The following is a 21,585-nucleotide window of genomic DNA, read 5'->3' on the forward strand; positions in this document are numbered from 1 at the left end:
ATGCTTGCGAGAGGAAATTTTTCTAAATTGATCACAAATTTGATACCGGCAAAAGGCGTTCTTTTCCCCTTTTTCCCTTGATTCTACAAGGGAATAGAAGAAAAAAAAAAACACGGAGTCGGAAAAGCAAATCGCTCCCCGTTTGGGTTTCGCCCCCTCCGGAGTGCATTGGAAAAAATATCGCTTTTGGAGGTGCTTTTTTGATCGTCGCTTTACGAGGCAAACATGTGTCAAAAACCACAACCCCTTTGCCCGTGTCGTGGCTTTGGCGTTTCCTGCCCCCGGTGCCCTCCCGAATGCTGTTGGGACCCTCGATCTCAAAACCTTTACACTGATGCTCTCTGTACCGGGTCTGGGGGGTGTGTTTTTCGCGCTTCAAACAAGGGCCACTGGAAAATCGATACGTCAAAACACTCGCGTTTCCGGGCTGGCAACCTTTCCGAAGCTACGGATTGATGAAACAATAATGGTCCATATCACGTGCGCCATGTTGCAACAAAACAATTGATGCGCGTATGACAGGTTATTGACAGTGAAGGATTAGTTTCTGATGCGCTGGTTTTGGGGTGGATGGCTGAACCGTTTAACGGGGCTTGGAACGCTTTTTCCTGGTACTAGCGCGCGGTTTGGGTTTCGATGTTTTCATTGGAATTTGTATCCCTTACACGTACACAATAGGAAAACGTCGGAACGGAAAGATGCTGAGAAGAGGCCTACAAAACATATGACAAGCCAATTGTGATTATTAATTTTAATATTAATGAAATATGTTAGAGGCATTTCCACCAACTCAGATTGTGCTGGCCTTATGTTTTACAAGAGTTAACTAAATTTCTCTCATATCACTTTGGAAATAATTTCTTTGTTCAACGGGTTCCCTCACCTTTACCTCTCCTGAAAAGGTATTGTGTGTATCAAAGAGCACCCAGTCATGATGAGATTTGAACCACGATCGAACGAGTTGTTTGACTCACGCCTTACCCACTCTCCTATTTGAGATGTCCGATCATGTTACAATTCATCCCAATACAAACCATCAGCTGTCGAGTTGAAATTTATGAACAGCATCTCCAATCCAGTACATTGCATCGTCTATTAACGGTTTACGTGCTGCTTATCACAACACATAAATATTGTTTTGAGCTGGACTAATGCTTCTTCTGCACAAAAAAAAAAATCCATCACTTAATCACACATCGCTGCCCTAGCTCCAGTTAGGTAAGAATATTTGGAAGATTTCTATGAAGAAAAAGCATTTGTCTAGGTGCTTTGGGGGGAAAAATCGAACCATTTCTATTTTGAAGTCTCCCATTTGGGTGAGTCAACCGCACAAATAGCGCAATGTAGTGCAGCAACAAAAATTCCCTCCTGGTGTTATCATTATTTAAAATACGATCATGATGCTTCGCTAGATGGCCCTATCGGAATGGTAAATAAATAAACAGATTAGAGCCAACCTTGTTTGACAAACCATCATGCGATCCGTCTCCTGGACGCTTTCTTCTCCATTCGTGTACGATCCTCCCCCGGAACGGGAGATCATCCCCCTCCCCTCAAAATGGTGGATTCCAAACCCACTGGATTGAGTTTGGTGTGTTTTTTTTTACGTCTCTACACCAAATATCAAACGATATTTAGGGTGACGTGTTGTTATTTGGAAAATTTGTGTATTTTTTCACCCTCATCACGGCCCCCAAACGAATCGTTCGCTCATTAAGGCGTTTTACATCTGTTTTACAGCGACCATGGATCGGGTGCGATCGTGCAGGGTTTTGCAGGAGAGAGAGTGTTTGGGGGAAAAAAACTTGAACGAAAGGCCATTAAAAATGTTTGAAAATATCTTAACGATAGTGGCCGATGGCAGGTCGGTTGTGTGTTTTTTTGCTGCTCTATAGTAATTTTAGTGCACGATACAAAATGTATGTAGGAAGCAGAAAAAAAGTACCACAAACATGAGAGCGCACCGGTGCAAAGGAAGGTTTTTTTTGTTGTGTTTGTTTCTTGATTTCTTCCATCAGAGGTTACGGTGTTTTGGGCGCTATTTGGCTGGCCCAAAACGCGCACCCGCGATAGAAGCGGCTGTGATTTATGACTGACTCTGCAGATGAGTCTCGCCCCCGGGGGTGATTTGAGTGCGGGATTATGATGGAAGCTTAAGTACACGCTGTGACGGAGTGTATCTGGATGCTTTTGTCAGTGTATTTTTTTGTTTTGCTCGCTTCTTATAAGCCATTTAGTCGTTTAGCTAGTTGAGGAAATTTGTTTTCCATTTTCTTACACCCAAAACACGATGGAATAGCATTACATTTTGAGAGTCGTGAAGATAGGTCTCATGCACGCATCGATTTGTGTGACTTCATAGGACCATGTTTTTGTTTAATTTAAATACAAAATACTGAAAAATTATGGTAAACTCATCGATAATTGTACCAATGTACCGAAATATAGATCAGCGTAGCAGGCCGTAATTTATTCCCCTGTCTGCTTGGTTGCTTGACCGTGGGCAGACAAGAAACACAAAACTGCACAAAAAGGACAATCAACTCTTAAAAATCGACTGCACAAAGCATCATCCCTCCGCCAGCACCGAAAGCAGACAAACTCCATTTTTAGTGTATCAATTATTCAACCACTCATCAACTTGTGGCGTCCTAGTCGGGTCCGGTTTTGGTTGACTGTGCTGTCGTTGGAGATGAACGTGTTCGACGCAAGGATGAGCATGGCTGCGAAGCAGTATGCTGATAGGAGTGGTACACTTTTAATTTAACGTTATACTTTTTCGTAAAAAGCTTTTAGTCATCAGCCGTCGGTCGGTGTGGTGGAGTAGTGCAGAGTTCATTGGCACGGACATTGGTCGGCTCTTGCTCTTTGGTGCTACCTGATTTAAGCGGTTCGTTTTGGAAACTCGTAACTCACCCCTCCGGAGTGTTTTAACCGAAACAGTTCTTTTGCAGTTTTTAATACACACTTTGAAGAACAAAACCCACCACCAATGGCACCCTCCTTGATCAAACAGCATCGCCCGCAATTAACCGTAATGACTCCACGTCAAGAAGCACCTGAGAAGACAGGAGAAATATGAGTGATTGCAGACGGGTTTTTGAATGCAGCATCGTGCTGCATCGTGCTTCTTGTTTTTTTGCGCACCACAAACCTCTCGATATGAAGATGTCAACGTTAAGTTCTTCATGTGTCGTTCTCCGACACAGTCAAAGCGATCGGGCCAGTGTGTAGCGGCAAAGGAGAGGACAGCAAGTTGTCAGTCGTTTGTCTTGCTCATTAGTGGGCAAGATGAAAGGAAGTCCTGGAGAGATCGAACATTCCATTCGTCAGCTTCAGCTAACAAGTTTTTATTCCATCCATTTAACTTGGGTTGATGTTTTCCTTTTTCTCTTCTGCTCGTTTCGACAACGCTTCCGTACACGTGAGTGCACAAACTGTCTTTCGTCTGTCTAGAAGTGCTAAAGTGAACACGTACATCAGGGAAAGAAAGCAAAACACTAGAAAGACGCACAAACTGGGGGACCGTAAAAAAAGGATGTCTTCTTCTCTCTGGCCTTTTCTTCCCCATTTCTTCCGTCATCCATAACAAACAGGCCAATGATTAATTTATGTTGATTTTGCACCGTTTTCACACCGATCAAGGGTACCAGTGCTCGGCGATCGGCTGATGAGAAGCCGCGTGAATTATGTGATGGACAAGGTGAATCCGGGTGGAATCTCCAACGCCATCCATTCTCACCAGATTGCGCGAAGAAGGTATACTGGTCCGTCATGCATCACACAACAATTACGCCCGAAGCGCCTGGCGCGCGCGCGCCCTGCTCGATGAGGTCGATCCTACCTTGCAATAGCCACACAAAAACACAAGCAGAACGACGCTTGAAGCTGATATATTGAGAGAGAAACACCAAAGGAAAAAAGACGCTTCATCGGTTAGGCGTTATTGGTTTCGGACACCTTCGTTATGCAAGGGGGTGTTTAGAATTCCACCAGAAGGTTAGTGGATGCCCACGGAACAATGGGCGATGCTGTGAGAACGATACATTAATTTTCCTTCGATCGTTTGCGCACCTTCTCAGCTGACCAGCTTGAGAGACGTGATTAGAACTGGGTCCATTCCGGTGGTGGCATCCCGTACCTACAACGAATGTGTGAGATGAACGTGGAGCCGATCCGGCTGGTCGAGACCAGCGTAAACATTCCTTTCTCCATCGTCCTACCGGGGTTGCGGAGGAGTTGGTGTTGGGGTTTTGTTTTGATTTTTCCCCATGCTTCTCCCGGCGGGGACATGCTGTGAATGTATGCAAACGAATGACTGATGCGTACGGGTGTGCTGCTGCTGCTACAAGTCTATGTTTGCGATTGGAATTCCTTAGCCAACGGAGTGATTAGGCAGACGAATCCGTCGAAGAAGCGCGATCTTGATCGATTTTGCCGCGCACCAAGACACTGGTTGGCCTTTCGAGGATTTTTTAAATAAATCAATATCACTTTTGACGTACGAATGGGCCCAGCTGGCAGCTGGCCAGTTGAAGTGGAGTTTAAGAGAATGTGAAGGATAAACAAAAGAAGTTTGTGGTGTGGTAATGGTTTAAAAATGTCGTTGAAGAGTCGACGAGTTTGACTGCGATAAAATGAGGACACAGAACGCTCGGAGGCGTTTTTTTTAACTACCTGCCACCGAGTGTTTTCTAAATGAAGTTTACAAAGAATATGAGTTATAAATGAAGGCTTAAGGCTCTCCAAGAGATCTAGAACTATAGAACTGTATTATTATTAAACTTATAAAGAATAATCACCATTCTTTATATTCGTTGAAATCTTCGCCAGGTGACGGAAGAATCTGCGGAAGAAGAGCAGTTTCAAGATTTATGATAGCGGCACCAGCAACTTCTCATCAGTCATTCGTCGGTCTAGAATTTTATGTAGCTTTTTCTTTCAATAATGTAAGCATTGATCGTGACAAGTGATCTTCTAGTATTGGATATCAATTACTACCAAACACAGGAGAGCAATCGATAGAGTAAGTTAGCCGAATGATTGGGAGAATATCCTCTTGCTATTCGATTAGTCGAAACAGTGCGGAGCATAATCACCCAATAACATTCATTAAACCTAAATTGTTTCATACAAAACATCGGGCAGATGTCTTCTTAAATGTTCTTTTTTCATGAGCGATACGTTTACATGTTGGCTGCTTTGTAAGTTGAATTTGTTGGAGACCTACCTGAAGCACTGTAATCTTGTTGAAAATTAGTAGAGTTCAACCTTTTTTATAGTTTTTCCTTCATTCTAAAATGCACAACGTTACCCTTTTGTCGATTATCAATTAAACTCAAACAGTGTGGAGCAAATTGTGGCTCATAAAGGAAATTAAGTTCAACTACCACCGGACATCGTATAACTCTTTCGGCAATCGCTGCAAAACCTCCGAATTACGCATCCGACTAACCCGTACGACCTCCGGAAGCTGTTTATTATGGCATTACACACCGTGGCGGGTGTATTATGTTCGGGCGCTTATCGCACTAATAGTATCCTTTCCATATGCAAAAAACCATTAAATCACTTTTATTGATATTCGATACCCTTAATAGCTTTTTGTGTGGAGAGCATTTTTTACCCCCGAAACTCTAATGTTTTTTTTTTGCGGCGAAATGGCAAGCGCCCAGTGGCTAATGAGGGTGAAGAAAGCGTATGGCCAACTCGGTTGCATTCTGCCCGCGGACAGATTAAAGGCAGTTAAGGAGATAGTGACCTTGCCGGAGTTGCGGAGTGAACAAAAACATGGCCACCGAATGACAGTTACTGTCACCGTTAACCGTCAACCGACGTCGAAAGGTGGGTTTTTTACTCTGGGAATGTTCCCACTTAACCCTTGAGGAGAATTCAAACCGCCGCCAAAGTGTACTGAGTAAATTCACACTACAGTGGAAGAGTGACAGCATTCGCACGAGGGTTAAGATCACTTTACTTAACATAACGACGGCACTCCTTTGCAAATCACAACACTGTTTGCTCCGTAAAGCCTTAAAGACCAAGAACGTCCACTGGTAGCTTATGGATCGTGAACATAAAACTGTCAGCGGAGACCTTAACCGAGCGAACGTCACCGCTGTGTCTCGTGAGTTTGTGGCTTTGCATTTGCAGTAGTGCAAACCCCACCACTCCTCGGGGCCTCTGAGCCTCTCGATCACCTGGCACGGCCCAACGGCAACCACACACCGCAGACCTGGCAGGTGCGATAAAGTAACAATAAAAATATTAATTAATATGCAAAACAAAGTCAAACCCAGGGCCCGGACTCCGTCTGCCTGCGGTTTGCACTTTCGGAAGTCGTCCAAACCGATCCTGCCGAGGGCCGTCGGCTGTCGTCCCAGGTGGTCGTAAAGTATTGGAACTTATTGGAAAGTCGATACCGATCGGTACGATCCGAGTTCCGTACCGCTTTCGGAAGGAAACGACAAAAAAGGAATCACCATCCATGCTGGTGTTCTGGCGGCGTGAGCGGCTTAAAACCACTTCGAATGGATGGAAGCATGGGACAAAACGTAAGCTTGCAAGCATTAAGAAGGGCAACGGCAGTCATGTATCGAGTGACAGTTTTATGCGACATTTCGGGCAGCTTTCGAAGGCGCCGGAAGCCGTTAGCTAATGGTTTGGTTGCGCTGTCGATAAACACGGACGTCGGGACGTCGATCGTTTGACCTCGGCTCGGCATACCATACCTGATGAAACGTGCAACTTCTCAACTGAAAGAGGCACACACACACACACGCCGTTGTTAGAGCGGAAATAGCATCGAAAATGTCACGATTTCGAAGGCTCTCAACACACATTCGTGCATAGAGTTAATATTTAAACGTATGATTTCCCGTCTAAGAATCGATACTTGAGGACCGATTGAAGAGAAATGTGTTTCTTTGTGCGAAAATTCTGCACCGTGAGTGCCATGCCGTGTTCGTGTGGGATGAAAATTCAATTTCCTGTCCCTAACGTCCCTCAAATCATCGCATCAGGAAAAGTTTCCCTCGTGCCATCAAACATCCTGTGCGCATCACGTGGCACAAAATCAAATAAATTCCCGTCTCCACGGCGTGCGTGTCTCCAGCCTCTGGGACGCTCAATGCCCCCGAACGCGTTTAAAGACAGTACCGAGCACTGCCACCGAACCGAAAAGTCATTTTGTGTGATCTTTAAAATCTTAAGAAAACTTTTCTCCCCATCCCGGACACACCGGTTTGCTGCTTTTGATATCGAATCGTTTGATTCCGGGCAAAGTTGCCGGTGCCCACGGTATTATTTATTCACCATTAACAACTGGTCACGCACGGGTGCCCGAGGACCGGGACAAACACGACGGCAGCCGCCGGCAGCATTGTGGATGGGTGGGAGTGGAAACACTGTCTTAATTACCGATGCGATGACATCTTGCGATGAGTGTTTGATCGGGGCCGGGCTGGAACCCGACCGGAAATGTAATGAAATAAACACCTCCACGGTGGATGAGTTTCTTGAGTGAGTGACAGCAGTGGAAGGATAAATTGATAGCGCCTTCAAGCAGCGAGTCTTGAGCGATTGTTGAGGACGTTACGAGATGCTTGCTTTAAAGTGCTCGTAAAACATGCAAAAGCAGTAATTATGGACATTTAAAGGGTTGGTTTTTGGCAATAGTTTGAATCAATATTTGTCTTATGTCGACTATGTCGACTTAGCATACCGACGTGCAGAGATTGGAAATCTTGTCCTCGGGTGAAATCTACAAATTGAGACCTTTTGTTTTGAAGAATTTGCATGTCTCAGAAGTAAAAATAGAGCCTAACCAGCCCGTTACGGTCTGGTCTCCTTTCGTTTGACGCAAATCTGGTCACTAAAACTGATGTACCGACCTCCCCAAAAGATGTCACAAACAAACGAATCAGTCTAGCAAACAAATAAATAATGTTGTTTTCCCGCTCCAGAACACCCAACGGACACGGACGGAACACTTTAATCTAGCGCTACCGACCAGCAACATTGCCGCAAGCACGACGGCAGACAAAGGCAATAAATAGACCCAGAATGCACGGTCCCGCGATCAATGTAGAACGGACCGCCAAGCGCGATCCGGACCAAAAACGATCGACGATCGTCAACCACAGCACGCTAGCCGTGTGCCGAGATTGATAACGAAAACCGAACGAGCGCAATATGTTGACGACGCCACGCTCCCGAGACGTGATGTTGCTGTAAGGCACGAATCATACGCAAGTATATCATCGCTGCTGCGTCAGTCCAAACAACTGATTTCTCTCCTCTTCCTTGCTACATTTCTGGGTGCAGGTTTTTATTCGCTTTGCTGGGACCGGGATGTCTTCGGCTGTGTGGTGGCCGTGCAGTACCACATCACCGACGGCGTGGCGCAGGTGTTGGCCGGTTGCAGAATGCGACCCTTACTAACACCACCTTATCCACGGCAGCGCAACTTGGCGGCGAGTTGTCCCTGGAGGGCTGTCAGATTGAGAACTTTGGTCCGGCACTGTTCGGACTGCTGCAGCGGACAGACTGTCTGACGCTTCGTGGTGGATTCATTCCCACCGTAACGTTTCATTCGCATGCACTCGATACATTCGTGATCGATGGGACGGGTTTGCAGACGTTTCACGTGGTGCCTACCGAGGTGCCTTACGCCAAGCTGCGTATTCTTCAGATTACACGCACTAAGCTGAAACAGCTTACGCCAGACGTGTCGCTGTTGGTGGGTCTCAAACGGTTGGATCTCTCCCAGAACCAACTCGCCTACGTCGATCTGGATGTGTTGGGGTCTATGCAGCGCCTGCGAGATCTCGACCTGTCCGTGAACGGGATTGTCCGATTGGACGCTTCGCCCGAGCTGCAACTGCCAGGCCTCCGCAACCTCTGGGTCAGCTACAACCGATTGCGTTCGTTCGGGGCTTTCCCGGGTGCGTTCCCGGCACTTGATACCGTGCGCTTGATAGGCAATGCGTGGCACTGTTCATGGGTGGATCGAGCGCGGTTCGACATCGTACGTCACGGGATCACGGCATTCGGTGCTGATTACGATTGTCCCGGTGAGCGCCAGGGTGGACTTTGCTGCTACGATGACGCGCTCGGCGAGGAAGAAGAGCAGACGACGACACCCGGGACGCGATCGGATGGAATGACCACGCAACCGGCAAACGACGATGATCTCACACTGCGGCAAACGAATCGAAGCGTGGCACCGATAGGCGTACGGTACGGCGCAGTGGAGATCTTTCTGTGAGCGATCGCATTACTGTGGTGCTTGTTGAGTAAATTCATTGTTAATATTGTTTACATTCGAGCATGTTTCCAATGTTTGAAGATTGCTATCTACCATCATCGGTTAAATTGAAGGGATTATTATTGGAGTGATATCGCCTCGTGTAGACCATCACATTTGTCGCTTAAAGGGCCATTAAGCTTCGCGGTGCGCAACAATCCCCACCCGACCAAACATGATCGAGATGAAGCGTAATGAAAAATGGATTAATTTCAATAAAAGAAACCCCACGACGGTCGCACAGCGCGATTGCAACAAAAATCTGAATCTATCTGTCAGCGAAAGAACCATACCAATCGCACGGCATAATCAGCTCAACCCGGACCGGCTGGCCGGCCAACTAAAACGGTACAGCACCATGGGGTGAAGATAGCATGAATAACGCAGCAAATAATCCCCCCCGAGCTGATTGTTCGATTCGGGCGCTGTGGGTTCACAACGTCACAATCAAAGCCAGCATAAGTTGGGCCGTTTGGGAATCAATTGGGAAATTATTCGAACGGGGTAAATATAATGGAGAACCACCACCGCCGGTTGTGTTTTATTGTCGCACATAGTTCCCCGAGGTCAAATTTGTCACGGCACAAACCGATCAGACCCGCAGCAGCAGCACCAGCAGCAGAGGACGACGGTACATTATCGGGTTTGATTGGGAGAGCGCGCGCGAACCGGCACGGGAATCATTCACATTCCTAGGCACCGAATTTAATTAAGCCGTCTTTTATTAACATACCTCCTCGGTATGCTCGGTACGGGAACTGATTGTGTGTCTGTGCTAGGAGACCAAAACACAAAATTCTTGCCGGCGCAAACGCAAACGAGTCGCATATTTCAGTTTTGTAATACAAACACTGCAAACTTTGGAGTTTTGCAAAAAATTGGAGAAATGTGTTTTTTTTTGTTTCTAGACTTTGGATGGCAACTTTGACTTGTCAGCGGCATGATGGCGTGCATATCTTTTCCATTACTGAAATGAGCTCGGACACGGGGGGGGGGAGCTTTTGACCACTGTCGAGCAACTCTCATTACTAATCAACAAAAACCCTGAGACGGATAGCACAACGGGGTGGCCGAAAAAGGAGTCTACATTTAGGAGAAACTCATCGAGTTGCTAGACCATGCAAAAGCAAATGGCGGACCCTACACTTTTCTTCGTAATTATCTCCACAAGAGGACGTCCTTCCAGACGTAATATAGACGGGTTGTAAAAATGAGGATATCTGGTACGGGGTTTCTTTTCGTAAACAAACATAAAAAGATAGCGAAGCGTAAATAGAGAACTTCTCCAAAAAAAGGTGGAAAGTTTCCAGTTTTGCGTGGGGAAGTTCTAGTTTATCAACTTGCTGCGGAAAATAGTTTCAACCTCCGGCAACTTTAGACATCGTAATTAAACCGCACACAAACGGAAGAATGATTTATTCGATGAGATATTTCTGAGGCGGAGAAAAGCTTTGATAATTCTGTCAAGTACGAGCTTACTGAGATGACTTTCGTTGCCATAGAAATATTATTTGCAGTTCTACTGAAAAACAAAAATTACAATTGCAACTTTTACCCACATGTTTTACGAGTTTTGAGAAATATCTGGATAACCTTTCGCACACACCGGGCACCGTGTCTGGCGAGGGGTTAGCCGGTGAGCAAGGCAAAGAATTGGTGGAATTTTCACTACATTCCCACGGACGGTGAAAATTACGAATAATCTACATCTTTGGCAAGATTTAATTTATTTACCGAAAATAAATGCCCAACTATTGTGTTTGGTTCGGGTTGTCAGGAAATTGGTGCACCGAATCTGTCACTATGCAACCGAATTTGCCGGTCCCCTGCACGAACGTTGTTAGCCCTTCGTTGTCCTTCGCGACCAGATTCAGCTGTCGGTACGCTTGCCATGAGGTGGTGAATCGATTTGAATATTTGTCCCTGCCGTGGAAATAAGAACCCATGCAAGAAAATAGGCGAATCGAAGAAAAATCGATCGAAAGCAATTGTCAACCGGGCGACGTGAGATTGAGGTCCGGTCCTTACGGACAGCAGAAAGTGTGATGTAGCTACAAGCGAAAGGTCACCTCAATAAATCTCCGTGCGAGGGTTCCCCTGGTGTGCGCGGTGGTCCTGCTTTTCCCAACGGCGGACGTTGTCCTTTATCTGAATCGTAAAAATCAAGCCCTTACAAAAACCCTCACCGACGACAAGCAAGCAGAAACAACCACTAGGTGTCCGTATTTAAATTTTGCCAATAACCGATCGGGAAAAAATTGGTGTCCGTGGAAATTATGCATCGCTATTGTTGGTTCGAGCCTATGTTCTCAGTCGTGCAGTTCCGGAACGAGATGTATCCTTCTTACGATAATCTAATTCCGATCGCATTAAGGACCGACACAACTGCGGAAGAGTAGGGCATACATGTTGCCTAGCTCTCGGAGTGGGGTAGTCAACCGTGAATTAGAATGACCTTTGCCACTGCTGCGCGGCACTGCTCTAGGGGAAACGTTATAACGACACAGGAAGTGAGGTTTCGTTCGTGCAAAATTTAAATCGCTCAACGTTCTTTTCTGGAGAAACAGAGAGAGAGGGAGAGAGAGAGAGAGAGCTACCATTGCCGCAACGGAAGCAACATCATATGCGAAATTCGTACAATGCCTTTCACGACCGTTCGGCACAACACAAGTTCTCAATCGAACACGACATTTCCACTAAGTTTATGAACCGTGCAAATAATCATGGCGATACATTTTATCGTACAAGCGTGCACTATGGAATTTGAGGCAATGAATATCCTACCGCGTCGTTTTACACACAAAAAAATGGTTAAGGAAAATTTTTCCTTTAAGAGTTCTTATTATGGTTTTGATTTGATAGAATAATAGTTTAAAGAAAGGTTCAACTTTAATATTCCCATACGAAAGCTTACAATGTCTCAATTTCTAGACCAAATACCGCACAGATAACCCCTTTTCATAACACAACTCCATCGACTCAGCCAAAGGCCATAAAACGTCAAGAGAGCAACACATATTCCACTCCACGCCCGGAACCGCTGCTCGGCAGCTTTGCTTAGCTGCAATCGATTTCGGAAGTGGCAACCACTCCTTTCACTTTCGGCGGTTCCCTCTTCAGTGAAAATTGTGCCCGGTTTGGTGGCCGATCGAGGGGTGCATAAAAATAGGAAACATTTATTTGACATAAAAATCAAATTTAATAATATTTATTGATCTGATTCCTGAGACTAACACTCCTTGCGTGCGTTTTTTTTCGTTCAAATAAAGTGTGTGGAGTTCGTAAATCGAAACGTGCGGTAGAGAACAATTCTTCGGCAGGATTTGCTACCACAATACAGCATAAAGAAAAGAGGGAGTTTAAAGAAATTCCTCAACCATAAACCGTAAGTGGTTGATTCACTCGTCTTTAGCTACCAAAAACCCTTCCCGAAGGAAGAGATGCTGGCTGCGGGATGTCGTCACCCTTCGGCTTTCGGCAACGTTTGTAAGAGTTAGGGCAAAAAACTGGAGCGTTTGATTCTCTTTCACTTTCACCCTTGACTTCAAACCCACCGTACTGTATCGGAAAGGAAAGTATTGAATGAGTGCAGTATTGATCCTTCCATTCCGTTCCGAAGACACTTTCCTTTTACACACGCAACAACTCTCACTCCTCGGCCAGCGTAATCGGCCGTATAAACGATGGGACGGTGTGTTAGAAGGCAGTGGTACACCACAAAACCAAGCACCGAGCGAAAGGACGGAAGAGTTTAGAAATGACGGACGCTTGTGCGCTGTAATCCAGCCGTAACGACACGGGATTACGCCCCGGTTAAAGGACTTACAAGCGGGATCACGAGCCGCAAAGCAACGGAAAAAGGGGTCCTACCGTCTCACACGGCCACAAACTCGCACACGGTTACGGTTCAGCTACCACGTTCGACCACGACGATGATGCTGATGATGAGGCCACACTGTTTGCTGACAAGCAGTGAGACAACGAACGTGCGGAAAATGTTTGATGTAATGTGGCGGTGCTGGTGGTATGTAACAGGATAAATCCACCCGAAATCTGGGCTGGTTGAGAAGTGGCTTTTCCCGTGATAAAGCTGATTGGCAAGTCATTAGGGAATGAGACGGATAAGGAAGTTGCGGGTGTGGGATGCTTTTTGGTTTGACATTGATGAATTTATCAAATTTGTCCTCCATGCGATTGTTTGAGGAGTGGTATAAATCACTATCATGTTCTGCCGGGGTTTGTGTTACACTTTGAGAAATAATTATTGTTCTTGCATGTTAAAATGAAGCTCTCCGTGTCGAATGAGTAAGAAATCTGAAACATTCCTACCACGTATATCCAGCTTCCAGTACAAGCAACAATTTCCGTTACAATCTTTTCTTTCCCACCATTTTTGCGTCCAAAACAATGCGCATCCAATTATGCACGGGACATAAATATTAAAATTGGCAATGCATAAGCATTCGTTTTTATAGCCGATCTTTGCCACATTTCCATCCAACTGCCATCCCAAAACAGAATTCAGAAAACATTCAGCCTAAATAGCGTAAAAAACAACCGAAATTGTCACATGTAAATCAGTGTTCAGAACTTTACAGTTCTGCCGCCAAGAACGTGAACTCAATAAACGTCTTTCCAATGTGAGTAGCTTATGGGTCGGAACATCCCTTTGCGCGAAGATACGCCCAACATAATCCGCAAACATCGTGCTTGCATCACAAACCATCTCAAGGGGCAAACAGGGGGGTCTGCCAACAAAAAAAAAAGAAAATTTAGTCCAAAACAAAACTTGTGTTACGATCACAACAATGAAATCCAATTATCTACGAACATAAACATTTAATTTACATGAAAGAACCGATCAAGAAAAAAAAAGAAAGAGATCGGACAGCCAGCCTCCGTCAAGATTCTTTACTCCCGAAAGCGGAAAGCTGATTTGTCACATTGTTCCGATTAACTGTTAATAAATATTCACATACGCTCCGAACCGATCGGTAAGATGAATTAGGGAAAAAAAAATCCCTAAAAAGCTACCGACAAGAAAAGAACACCAAATTAGACCACTTGCAATTGGGGAAGGTCCCTGTGCGTAGACCGGGACCGTAGAGCGGTTTCCAGACTGATCTAGATTCGAAAGGACTTTTTTTTGTTGAAGAATTCAATAAAGGGACGCCACTTTGTTCGCACTCCTTCCTTTCCCGCCAAACGGCTCGATGGCGCCTGCTAACAAAACACTCACAGCAAATCTTAGGGATTGGCACAATTTTTTTTTCTACTGTTATGTCCATCCGTAAAGAAGCTCGTAAACCGTGCAATATGCTGGTTTGCTAATTTGGGACCGCTTTTGCCCATTTTATCTTCCCTTATTCGAAGCTGAAAATGAAACCAATCTTGCTTAACGCCCCGTGCCCGTTTTTTACTGATCAGTTTTTTTTTTTGCTTCATCTTTCCTTTTTTCTTGTTTACTGTTGTGTCTGTGTTGGGTACTTGAGGCGAAAAAAAACCTTCCGCAATAGAAAATGCAATCTAATTCACTATTTCACGCCTCACGAGTCTCCGTTTCTGCTCTTGCTGTGTCCCGCTTTTAAGATGGACTTTTTTCTTTGTTAATTCTTCGCTTCAAACACCTTCCATGGGGTGGCCACCCCTTACAGCCAGAAGACGCAAACCGTACACAAAACAAGAAGCAAATAAAATTCGCCAACCTTTAACACCGTTGGCTTGCGAGGTACCTTCCCGTAAGGGCGAGGAGATGATTGCATCTTACTGTTGCATCTTTATGTTTTGCCGCGAAAGAATGCAACAATGTGTTACGATAATTCTATTTTCGGCCCTGGCCGCTTGTTTGTTTTCCGTTCCACCGTTCTACGGGCACGCAAGTCACAGGCCACCGTTTCGTTTTTTTTTTCTTGATTCCAAGTGTTGTGTTGTGCTATTGTTTGGTGGATTATGCGTCGGAATTGCAGAGATCAATGGATTTATGAGTTCGATTTTTTCATCTACGCCTCTGTTACTGTTTGAGAGTGAAATCAGATCAAATCAAGGGCAGCGAAGGTATGGGAAGCATCTCCACTCATGCTCCGGGTCTTTTGTAACGGTTTTCTTCGCATGAACGAAAGCCACCGTAAAATGTCCTGCAATGCAAAATATTAATTTCTTTACAAACTTAAATTTCATCAAGAACTGTACACCAAAGCGTAAAGTCCAATGCGTCCAAGCGTAAAGTCCCAACTTCTCCTTCACCTTTACACCAAACATCGCGCTCTTCCGACCGCAAACACGCTATTTACTTTTCTCACCAAAAGTGCATTCTCATTGCGGCTTGCAGCGGCTGCATCTTGCGTGAAGACTGCCAACCTCGGGCAAATCTTTCCCACCTTCCGAAGCGGGAATAATACAATCCACCCGATTGTTATTGCCAGTGGCCGGTACGTTCTTGTTGTGCCTGATTCCGAAACGTTTCTTCTGTTTGTGTCTCGTTGCTTCCGTTCCGTGTGGCGCTGTAAACGAAACAAACTTCCAGCTTCCACGGCTACTTCCGTGTTTGCTTAACCTCAGTTCACATCAGTCAGATGTATCACGGCTTGTTTTAAGCCGGTGACAAATGTTGCGCACGCTACCCACCTTCGTCTGCTGGCTGTGGACAACTTTTCCAAAGCAACAGCTCGTCTTCCCGCATCGCACCGTGAAAAGCCGCGATAGAATGTATTAACCAGTAATTAAAATCTTGTTTGAAACATGATAGCGTTGATGCCTGCGGTTTCCCTGCGGTTCGCAGGCTAATGCCAAACAAAACGGGCATTCGGATATGGTGGCTCTATCGCACACATCACCCACCAAACCGAAACCCCTTGGGAGATGATGGAATTTCGTCGATTTTTGCTGCTTATCGGTTGGGATGGCATTACCCACTGTAACTGAGGATGCACATGATTAAATCCTTCGCGCAATGACACACAGAGCCATCGGGGTTCCTACCAGCGATGGGACATGTGTCGCATCATTTACTTATCAACCGGACCGGACGCGTGTCTTCTGACCGCGCCTGTGTTCGCGGTTTCCATCGTTTGGTGAAAGATATGCACGGTAATGGATTTGGAGTTTTTTTTTCCAGCACATGTGAAAAGATTCGGTTGCGATACGATCTAGCCGCGTCGCGGAGTCAAATTACGTCGAAAGCACGGGACGCCGACCGGTTGATGAAGGTAGCAAGATGAAAGCAAATGGAAGGGGGTTTCATGTTGCAATCAGTGATGTTGATAAAATGATTACAATTACAACGTATGGTTCCAACGTAGGGAGTGGACATGTACACACACACACACAAACAAATAAAAGACAAACTTACGCATCGGATGACATTATTAATTGAAACCGCGCCAAACGGCCCAATTGTCCGTTGTCCGATGAGTGCAAGAAGTAGTGATGTGGTGCTCTATTCATATTTTTTAGAGCATAAATGTGGTTTTGTTTTTATGTAAATAAATCTTTCGCTAAGGGTTCATATATTCCCTTCCAAAGGTTTTATGAACCTAATTGAGATTCAAGAATCTTTTAATGCATCTCTCTTGGTTGATGCATCTCCAATGTTTCTTGTTTTAGGTAATGATTTGTCTAGTTTCTACAATAAACCTTTGTATGCATATTAAATATTTCGAATACTCCACGATTCAACTGGAAAAGGTCCTTTTTCGAGCAACTTTTTCATTAATCGCTTTGAGGAAATTTGTATTCCATGCGGTCAATATATGACTGATAATATGACTGATAAGAGCCGTTAAAATTGTATTACATTAAAATAATTATGTTCATCATGACCATATCGAGCCATCCATTTTTTACCAATCACTACAATCAAATCAAACATAAATTGATTCAGAAGAAATCGGTAAGAATTGGAAAAAAAAAAACACTGTCACCTTTACCACCACGCGGTACGAGCTCAATTTTTAATTGCCACCATGATTGATCTTTTTCACTGATCATTTGCATGGTTTTTTTTTTGGTCCTGGACGTATCACCATTTTGATTGATGACTTTACAAAGCCCCTATGCCCCTACATGGGGTCACACACTAACGAGCGGGCATTTCTAACGCCTCGCATCATCCAATGTGCGCGCCCGTTACGCAGTCGGTTGCACTTTAACCCGCAACGATGCACGTGCAACAATGCGATGCGATGCCAATGTCAATTCCAATGTTCAATCCCATTAAGGGCGACGTATGATGTGCGTCGTTTTTAGAGGTTTGCATTAAAACGGTCAGGTGTGTGAGCATTGGCGTTTGAAGCATCGCGAAAGAAAGCGCGGCTTTCCATAATAAACCCATTTGCATGCCGTAGTCACTGAACTCTGCTTTCGTCTCAAGCCATCACGTAGCCAGGAGGTAAAAGTGCATCGAAGAGAAGCCGCCTGTACGATCCGCTTTGCATCTAAGCGAATTGCACTTTGTTCTTTGTGTGCCTAGTGAGCCAAAAAGCCGTAGCTTAGCGCACAATCGTTATCCTCTTCTTCGGAAGCCCATTAAATCATTTCCCACCGACCGCGTTGCATGCTGCAATTATATCTGCGGCGTGGAAACTGCATCATAATGTCAATCCTGTGCATTTTTTTTTTATGTTCCTCTCCACTTTGGACCTACAAGTAACACAAAAAAATACAGCGTATTGTTAACGTGAAGTACGAACGGCCCTGAGCTGATACAGCCAGGAGGAAAGGGATATACCTGATATGCATTTTTCCACTTTTCGTAGATGTTGATTCCATTTTTGTGTGTGTTTTACGGTGCGGTTTCGCCCTCTGTGGGCGCACACTCGGCAGGATCCATCATCATGTAAGTGAGCCCTTTAATGAAATCTCTTTGAAGAGGCGTTTTTGTGACACCGTTCTGTACGCCGTTGTGGCCTCGATACGGTTTCATCCCGAGGAGGGGGGAGAGTTGGGAGAAAAAGTTGTTCGCCATGGTCCTCCGCCGTATCAAAACTCCGACAACGGGTGATAAAAAGTGCACCGGAAATGCAACTCCACTATTGCAACGCGTGCTGCAGGATTTAAGAGACAGGATGACAGAAAATCGGAGTGAATGCTAAAATGTTAATATGTTAATGGATGGTCGGATCCCATTACACAATCACAGCCGTTTGCGGGCTCATCATTCTCAACAAGTGGCCTTTGTTTGATGATGCCGGTGATGGCAACCAGAACTGCTTACCGCGTTTGTGCGTCCCACAGTGGTGGACGGCTTAGAACAAAATGGTTCCCGCTTTTTTTTTTTGTCGGTTACACTTCGTGCAGCCCAGCCACCGTGGTTGGTTTTCCCGTCTCGCAAGGAAAGCGGGTTTGCTCGAGCGGCAAATTGTAAAGATGCTGCATACAATCGAAAGCACTTGTATGGCGATCCGTGAAAAAGTGGAAATTTGCACAAAACATCCTAAAATGTGGGACACACTGTTTTTATTGTTTAACAGCAAACAAAACAACTGAGCGGTTTTTGTGTAAAGTGGGGTAGTTTGTTGTTTGGTAAAATGTCAGTTAAAGCGCTTTATGCCGGCAAATTTGTATTACGCTTGTAGCTTTAAAGGCAATTTTTAGGAAATGAGGAATTCGATGGTTTAATTACTTTTACTTTACTTAAGAAGAGATAGGCCTGTGTGAGAAACCGACAATCTCTATAAGAAGGACTTTCGATCTATGCTGTTCAATAAGTCTAGTTTTGTGTGCAATAAATGCGAAGAATCCATTTCATCCATCCAAAGGCTATTTGTATGAAGAATTATTTTTCAAAACACTGCAAAAGTATTGTTATCAGAATATTGTTGATAGAAAGAACATTCTTATAGCAACTACACCGAAACTAATTGCGAATTGATTTCTTTTCGTAAGCTAATCATTAAAAAAGCATTTAAAAAGGACAAAACAGTGAATTGTGTGTTAGGCAAATAAGATTCACCCCACAACTAACCGCATGAACTACGCTTCAAGACATCATCTTGTTTGTTCTTTATCTTAAATAAAAAAAACCCAGACGAGCATTCTCCCATTTAACGGCCAATAATGTTTTTTTTTTGTTGCTGCTCCTTTTTATTTCTTCATCGACTAACGAGCTCCCGGTTAGATTCCAGTAGCCATGTAACGATAATTAGCCGCGCCGTGACTCGTCAAACAAGTCGGAGTCTTATTCAACCGTTAAAATAATGCCCACAGATTGTCCCTGGTCTCGGTGGAAAACGGGCCCTGTTTACCGTTAGACGAAGAAAAAAAAAACACACACTTCCCTAATCCACTGTTGCCTCGAAAGGCGAAAAGCCCACCGACAAGGCTCTGGGTATAGATGTCACCCTGATTTGCCTATATCGATCGAGCTGCTCGTCAAATTGTCAATCTGCGGAATCCTCTCGAGAGCAACGAAAACATTTAATCAAAAGGACTTTCTTGAGTTGCGCCACCGAAGGTTTGGGCGTGAGCACCCCTCGTGGAGAGTGTTGGCTTTTTTTTTCTTGGCTGCTTCGGTTTGAAATCACCACCGAATGCTTTTTAGCGGACTGCGGTTTGTTATACCCTCGCTTGTCCCTGCCAAATCCTTGACGGGACAGCCAGGAGGTAGAAGCCACACACACAAAAAAAAGCAATGTGTATCTAGTCCATCACATCCAATTTGCATGTCCTTAGCATAGGGACCCGCTCGCACGCTGATTCGTTAGCTATTCACGCCTCTTGTGTCGATTGGAGCGTGCTCGTCTATCGTCCCGGTGCAATTTTCCAACTACGGTGATTTTTCTCTCTCACAAAACAATGTATCATGGGAAGCATGAAGCGGCCACACACCATTTGTTGGCGCCTTGAAAAGTGTGTGTGTGTGTGGCATTAGATCACGTTTGGGCAAGTTTCGCGTCCCAAAACGTCTTAACCACGATGGCATTTTTTTTAGGCATCCGTTGGTCGCTGATTTGGAACCATTTTTTCCTCCTCTTCTTGTGTAACACATTTCGCAGTGTGACATTATTCCGGAAAAATTCCCGCGGGACAGTTCGTGTCGAGGAAAAAAAACGACTTTGAACCGAAAAAGCACTTTAATGTGCATCTCCTACTCAGAAAACCGTTTTGAAACACAAAAAAAAGGCTACCGGCACATTCTGTCGCTAGACAGTTGTTGTGTGAAACGCTGGAAACTTGCTTAAAATTTGAATATAATCACCATGGTGACGGTTGTCATGCTGCAGAAGCATGGTTAGCCAAAATGGAAAGGAATAAGGACAACAAAAAAAAAGACAGTTCACTGGACCTAAAGTCGGCAGAAGTTTCCGGAGCATACGGTACGTCCGGTAAGGGATTTCCAGAACCAACGATATGCTGCTTGGTCATAAATGGTCCACCAAGATTTTTCGGTTGGTTTTCTTTAAAAATTCTTCAAAATAATTCATCCTCCCCGACGTACAACAGGGGTTTTGAAAAAGAGAAGCGGAACGAAAGAACTATAATAAAGGCATCTCCTGCTCGTAGCACACATAAAACGATGGAAATAAAAATTAGTTCCACTAATTTGTTTACGTTTTCCGTACACTATTTGACAACGGTTCACACAACGGTTCCAATAAAGATGAGAAATACGTTCAATATTTCTCTCCTGGGTTGTACGATCTCTCTGAATCTAGTGAGAAAAAACCAAACCACAAATGCGTTAAATCTTGCGGCACACAATTGCATTTCTTGGCCGCTACCATCTGCTAACCATTTTATGTTGCTTTATGCGTGACGCAATGGCTTTGGGCGATGGTTTTGGCACACATTTCGAGATTTGATAGCATCAACATTGTGCAGCTTTTCTTACGGGAAAGCAAGTATTAAAGGATTTCTCACATTGTATCCTACTAAAACCATCCCGCTGATAAGCACCATTCCTTGAAAGGTCCATACACATTAGCATCAACAAACAGGTATTAACTGGCGCACGAGCCGGTCCACAAAGCACAAAGGGATCCAGCATCGTCGTCTAGTGGTGCCCGGACCCGGAAATGGAAGAGTTACACACGGGCTGGAAGATTTACATCCGCTTTCCTTATCCGAACGATCTGCTCCCGCAGGAAGGATCGTTCTTCTGAGCGAAAGGTGATAAACATAACAAACAAAGCGAACCCCTTGCAAGAACCGAAAATACCCGTAACAGCATCGAGAAGTGTCACCAGCTTCACCACGAAGGCAGCAGGACCAGTGGCAACATTCCAGTTCCAGCAAAAGGATTCCTTACGGGCACGCGACCACCTCGACTCGAGTGCCCCGTA

At 44.9% G+C, this 21,585-nt stretch overlaps 1 pseudogene; it reads left to right on the forward strand.

Annotated features, from left to right (window-relative positions):
* The first annotated feature begins 8,083 nt into the window (after positions 1 to 8,083).
* LOC128709071 (insulin-like growth factor-binding protein complex acid labile subunit) lies at positions 8,084 to 9,268 on the forward strand (annotated as a pseudogene).
* Positions 9,269 to 21,585: the final 12,317 nt, after the last annotated feature.

This window comes from Anopheles marshallii, chromosome 2, assembly GCF_943734725.1.
Source record: "Anopheles marshallii chromosome 2, idAnoMarsDA_429_01, whole genome shotgun sequence".
NCBI classification, from domain to species: domain Eukaryota; kingdom Metazoa; phylum Arthropoda; class Insecta; order Diptera; family Culicidae; genus Anopheles; species Anopheles marshallii.